Raw genomic sequence first — 6,688 nt, 5'->3', positions numbered from 1 at the left:
TTTTTTTGCGGTACGCAGGCCTCTCACTGTTGTGGCCTCTCCCGTTGCGGAGCACAGGCTCTAGATGCGCAGGCTCAGCGGCCATGGCTCACGGGCCTAGCCGCTCCGCGGCATGTGAGATCTTCGTGGACCGGGGCACGAACCCGTGTCCCCTGCACCGGCAGGCAGACTCTCAACCACTGCGCCACCAGGGAAGCCCTAGCCCTGCATTTTGACTGGGCTTTCCTAGGTTCTCCTTACATAATTGTAGCCATTTCTCTGCCAGTAGTGATTTAGAAATGCCTTTCTAAAGCCCTCTGCATTTGCCTCAGCTTCCTTTAATTTTTCTAAAACTTTTACCTTCCTTTCTTAGCATTTGGATTTCTTTGGTTTCAAGCCACAGAAACTCATTATGGCTAACTTAGAAAAGCTGAGCATTGGGAGGATCTTGAAGAGCTCACAGCCTGAAAGGAAGGCTAGAGAGCTAGGCTCAGGGAACATAGGAACTAGGGCAGCTCTGGGGACTCCATAGCAGGAATCAAGTCTTGCCCTCACTACCTGCTGAAATGAATGAATGACAGCTAGCTTTTTTCCATCCCTCACATTCATGTTCATCATTCAAAGCTCCAGCAGAGAGTCTGATTAGTCTGGTTTAGGTAGGGGCCTGGGGAAGAACGGACATCTTAACTGAAAGCTCAGTAGGACTGTGCACAGGTAATTCCCCAAAGAATCCAATGACTATTGTCAGAGGAGGAGGAGAGAGTCATTGCTGCATTGTCAAAACCCAAATAATATCCACTACACCCTAGCTTTCCTTCCTAACCTCCATTTCCTACTTTTTCTAATTATCCATAATAGGAATGACCAATGCATCTTCCAGGGTTGTGGAGAAGATATATAAATATAAATCCACATGTATTGGAACTTTCCCCCAAAGGATTAATGGTTGGGGACGTTTGGCCTTACCCCTCAGTGTTGCGTGGAAGGATTAAGGAAGATAATATATGCACAATGGCTCCCACAGTGCCTGGCGCCTAGTGAGGTTCATCACATGCATTGCCACTTCAGCGCCCCTCACCGCCCCCTTCTGTGCTGGAGCAGCTCATGAGAGCAGATTGTGATATTTTCAGGAATTTTGTGAGCCAACTGACATAACGTCGGTAGCTTGAAGTTGACCTTGTTGGGAATATTTACACCACGGAAACTGGAAATGCAGCTAATTAGACTCCCCTCAACCTCCAGGCAGTTGTTAAATATTTCTCAGCTCAGCCTTGCATCCACTTCTTTCCTCCCTTCACAAGATGTGAGCAGAACCAAAGTACAGCTCAACCACCTTATTAACACTCAGAGTTATATTAGATCTGCTCTGCCCATAATTTCTGCAGTGTACAATGCATGAAAATCCAGCCCTGCATTTTGCCTGGGCTTGCCTAGTTTCTCCTTACATAATCGTAGTCACTTCCCTGCCAGTAATAATTTAGAAATGTCTTTCTAAAGTCCTGTGCACTTTGCCTCAGCTTCCTTTAATTTTTCTAAAGCTTTTACCTTCCTTCCTTAGCATCTGGTTTCCTTTGGTTGTGAGCCACAGAAGCTCATTATGGCTAACAAACAGAAAAGTTGAGTATGTGTGTCAGTTAGGATTAGATTCAGCTGTGAGAGACAAAAAATTAGAATAGTGGTTTACTAGATATAAATTCATTCTCTCTGATAGAAAGTCTAGATCAAGGCTGGCAGTTCAGGCTTGGCTAGAAGCTCACTTTGTTGCCTCACGTCCTCAGTACATGGTTTTTACTTCATGATCTAAGATGGCTGTCCAAGCTGCACATTCCAGCCAGTAGGACAGAGAAGGGCAAAGAAACACATCCTTTCCTCTTAATCCATTGACAGAAGTAATGTACAGCATTTCTGCTTATATGAAATAGGCTGAAGTGAAGTCATTTAACCATATCCAGCTGCAAGGGAGGCTGGGATATGTGTTATTTACTCCAGGCACCCCTGTGCCCAGCTGGAAACTGAGAAGAAGGGAAGGGTGGATACTGGGAGACAGCTGGGTGGCCCTCCCACTGATGGGCAGGGTTTAGGAAAGTGTAGGAGGGGAAAGTGGGGCTGGTGTGATGGGAATAAGTGTGCTTTGTGGAATTTTGAAGGAGCTGGCTGGAATAGAAAATTAGAAATACTGGAAAATGAGGTTAAGTAAACAAGGAGAAAGCCAGATCTCAGTGAGGGTCCAGGAAAGCAGACAAAAGAATCTTTATCTAGTGCCATTAGAAACAGGAGGCATTCAACTTTTGGGTAGGGGAGCTGTATGATCAAAGGCATTAAAGAGATTTTAATCTGGCGTTTACGTGCGAGTCATGTTGGGTGGGGGAAAGGAAAAACAGGAAAGGGCAGGGAGGTTGGAGAGGAGACCAATTTCACAATCCAGGTGTGAGGTGATTATGTGGGGGCAATGGGAACAAGGAGGAAGAAATAAATCTGAGAGGCATTTGCTAGAAAATATGTTAGGATTGATGGCTGGCCTGATAGGGAGTTTCAGGTTGGGGAGGTCAAGAAACAAGTAAACAAGTGAACCTGCCTTGATAGGTGTTTTAGGTTGGGTGGCACAGAACTTTTGTCCAAGGGATTGATGCGGGGAGGAGAAGAGCGAGGGGAACAAGATGGCAAAGCCAAGAAGCTAAGCAAGGATGTGGGCTAAGCTGTAATCCGAGTCCACAGTGAGACTCTCAGCGCAAATCACACCAGAGTCGGCTCCACCTTGAGAGAAGGGGGCTGGTGTTTTACAGCTGCGCACCAGGCAGTCAGTGGCTGAGATCTGTCCAAAGTGTGTGTTGTGGGGATGGCTTGTCTCCCATTCGGTCCAGGCCAATTCTCCAGAAAAGGGGACAGCTGTGTGTGGTTATCAGACAACATGCCTGGTACCTGGGGGATGAGTAGACCAGCTGGTAAAGATGATCTGGGTGAGGCCCAGATAGCATCCATTACAGTGGGTCCATTTTGGATGTGTTGGACTTGAGGTGGCAAAGAAATAAGGTATTGGCACACGACTAGAGGGAAATTGGCAAAACAAGATAGGAGTTCATGTCGATGAACAGGACTGGTTATGGAGGTATTGGAGTGGGAGACTCTGCACACAGGTGATAGTTTCGTCAAGAAGGAGTGAGCCCGGGGCTTCCCTGGTGGTCCAGTGGTTAAGACTCCATGCTCCCAATGCAGGGGCTCTGGGTTCAATTCCTGGTCAGGGAGCTAGAGCCCGCATGCCGCAACTAAAGAGCCTGCATGCCACAAGGAAGATCCCACACGGCAGCAACGAAGATCCTATGTGCTGCAAGTAGGACCAGGCGCAGCCAAATAAATAAATATTTAAAAGAAGAAGAAGAAGAAGAAAGAGCTCTTTGAGGGCCATGGATAGAGAGAGGGGAGCAAGCCTTTGGAAAGTAAGTTGGTTACAGCCTAGTGGGAAGGTGGGAGGGAGAAGAGGAACCAATGAGTAAAGCAAAGCAGAGACCGGTAGAGAAGCATGTCCGTGTGGTAGTTGACCTTATATTAAGACTGGAAGTCAAGGAAAGAAGTTGAAGGAGAATGAGTATGGAGAAAAAGGTGAGGTGTTTTTGACTTTAGTCAGTTGGGAGGTTGTTGGTGGTCTTTGAGGGAACAATTTCACAGCAGGACGAGGTTAGAAACCATGTGGTCGAGGCTAGTAACGCTTTCCACATTTAATGTCATTCCATCTGACTAACTCAACTCGTCTAGGGTACTTTCTCCTTCAGTTTCTATGCTGCTCATTCTTGCTCCTCCTAAGGTCACTCTATGTTCTGGTTATCTAATGTTGCCTAAAAGATTACCCCAAGACTTAGCGGGCATGACACTCTTTGTTACCTTTATGGGCTCTGTGGATCAGGAGTTTGGATGGAGTGCAGTGGGGGTGGAGATGGCTTGCCTCTGCTCCATGATGTTTGGGGTCGAAGCTGGAAGACTCGAAAGCTGGAGACTGGAACCATCCGTCTGCAGGATCCTTCATTCACACGTCTGGCAGTGGATGCTGGCTATTGGCTGGGGGCCTCGGTTCCTCTCCCTTGATCTAGATTGGGCCTCTCTTGCATGGTGTCTGGGTTACTGAGAAAGAGAACCAGGCATGAACTATATACTTTGTATGACTTCACTTTTTTATGATCTACATTGCTTTCCCCCTACTCCATTGGTCACAGCAGTCACAGCCCCAGCCAGATTCAAGGGGAAGGAACATGATCCCACCCTGGCGTGTCAGTCATGGGATAAGAAGGGTATCGGAGGAGGATACCCATCTTTGGAAAATATAGCTTTTCATCCTCTGTCAGAACTCTCCATTTGCTTCTTATGAGTGGCCCCATTTATTCAACAGTCATCAGTAATAACAGCAACTGGAGGAACTTCCTGAGGGCAGGGGACTGGCCTGTTACGATTGTCTTCTTTATCTTTATATCCTGAACATTTTGAGCAGTGATAGCCTCACAATAGATTCCTGTGGAAGGAAGAACTCCTTTTAAGTCTATTTTTCTCAGACACTGCATCATTTGATCCTAAACTAGCTATCACGACCATTTCACAGTTGAAGAAACTACGGGGCTTAGAGGGGTAAGTGGGCTACCCTTCAGATGACTAGGCTAGCAAGAGTTCAGCTGTGACATGAACCCAGGTCTTCTGGGTTGAAGTTACTTTTATTAAGAACTTGATGCCTCCAAACAGCGGGACTGCTCCTTCAGTGCCCCTGTCTCCTCCATCCTCACAGTAGCCCAGGGCCAACTACGGGGCAACGGATAGTGATCCCTCAGCTGCTGACTGACCAGTCCTGCACTTGATACACTGATCTAACATGGTGATTTAATATCATTATTTAATATGATTTTGCATCTCTTTTCTCAAGAGAGCAGGAGAGGGCTAGGGCACAGACTCTGGTGCTGCACTCAGCTTCCGGGCTGGGTAGAAGGCCAGGACGAAGTTGGTCCTCATCTCTCTGAGTGGGCAGCACCCATGTCAGGAGTGTGGGGTGAGAGGAGATGCCAAGAAGAGTTCTGTTGGGGCAATCAGATGGTGATCTGAGGGAACCACATGGGAAGAGGGGGGAAAAGCCTAGAAGGGAAGTGGCTGAGGTAGTTCCTGTAGGTTCAGCTCAGAGGGGAGTGGGGAGCCAATTTCCGCCCCCTCCCCAACTCACATCCCAGCCCTAAAAATGCTTCACAGCCTCAGGAGGAAATCCTGGCCAAGTATCCAGTGTGGGTGGATAAGCAGGGGTGCTTATCTAGATCAGGAGTGGGTGGGAGGACATCTTAGAACTTATAGCAGGCCCCAATTTTCCAAATCCTGCCTGTGCCCTGCCACCTCTGCCCCCGAAAACCAATTTTTGACTTTATCTCTTTAGAAATGTCCCCAGGCTAGCAGTTTATTTCTCAGAGGTTGCAGATCAGGAAGGACCTTCAGAAAACACAATTTCCACTTCCACTGTGGGGCAGAAAGCATAGGGCAGCCTAACCCCTCGATGCCCGTGAAGTAACAAAGGACCAACTACTCTGTGTTGTAGGACCACTGGCCTTACCAGGTCCCCGCTCTCCCCCACCAGCCCCGAAGGGACCTCTTAGACTCCTTCTCTCTCTGGTTTCTCCCCATCCTGCTCCCCTTTGCTAAAATGCTTACCTCCCCTGCTCAGGCCCTTTGAAAGTAGCTCACTATGACTTTTCATATCACCTCCAACTCTTCAGCCTCACCTTCATGGACCTTGGCGGCCCAGCTTCAACTGTATCATTCGTGAGTCACCCCTGCTCTTTTGTTCTAGCCCCATCAACATGCCTCTGCTCTCCCCCACGTAGGGATTACTCACCGCTTAAGTCACCAGTCCCTCTGGAATGTGCCCCCTCCTCCATGACACCCATTCTCCCCACATCCTTTATTATTTTGTTTAAACTAACAATGTTTTTTTTCCCCTCCAATGATTAAAATAACGTGTGTTTGTTGTGGAAAATCTGTGAAATGCAAAATGTATACAAACAAAAGAAAATAAAAAGTACCCAAAATTCCACAATCCCAGTGTAGCTAACGTTACCATCCCAGCGGATTTCCTTCCCGTATTCTCATCAGAACTCCTTCCTGCTTCAGGCCTCCATGCATGCTTATTATTCCTTTTTATTATTCCTTATTATTCCTAAAAGTCTCTCCCTCTGTCCCCCTCTCTTTCTCTCTTCCCTTCCTAGTTCTGTGAGTCAATCAACTCACCCTTATTATCATAAAGGCCACTCTCTCAGTTAGGTCTCCCTATTACACATTCACATACCCCGTACTTTTCCTTGTGGCACTTGCCACAACTAGAAATAAACCATAATTTTTGTCCTCGTGTGTTTAACGTCTGTCTTGGCCACTTGACTTGACGTAAGGTCCATGACTGGCTTTCTTGTTTATTCAGATGACCCTAGCATCCACCACAGTGCTCTGGATACAGAAAAAACACAATACATGGCACAAAGATGCCTTCTTGAATAACTGTGTGTCTGTTCTCTCTGCACTTCAAAATAGTCAATTTCACAGATACAGTGAATCAATTACCATATGCCTGACCTGGTTCCAGGTACAGGATACCCAGTTCTTGCCCTCAAGGAGGACTTAGCCTTCTGAAGGAGACAGACCAGTAAATGCAACATTTGAGTACATCTTTAAGTATATGATGATCAATGGTATTGAGTAA

General features: G+C 47.0%; 1 long non-coding RNA gene across 2 annotated transcripts in view; it reads right to left on the bottom strand.

The window, feature by feature from the left end:
- Nucleotides 1-229: 229 nt before the first annotated feature.
- LOC117198892 (uncharacterized) overlaps nt 230-6,688 on the bottom strand; it is a 93,750-nt gene continuing 87,291 nt past the window's right edge. Inside the window, exon 9 of one of the 2 annotated variants that reach the window (XR_007479598.1) lies at nt 230-4,092. This is a non-coding gene — a long non-coding RNA (uncharacterized LOC117198892). Of the gene's footprint in view, nt 4,093-4,496; nt 6,436-6,688 lie in introns of those variants that run through there. The other variant, XR_007479597.1, reaches the window with a different exon arrangement.

Source organism: Orcinus orca, chromosome 10, assembly GCF_937001465.1.
Source record: "Orcinus orca chromosome 10, mOrcOrc1.1, whole genome shotgun sequence".
Taxonomy (NCBI): domain Eukaryota; kingdom Metazoa; phylum Chordata; class Mammalia; order Artiodactyla; family Delphinidae; genus Orcinus; species Orcinus orca.
This window is presented reverse-complemented; position numbering and strand designations above follow the sequence as displayed.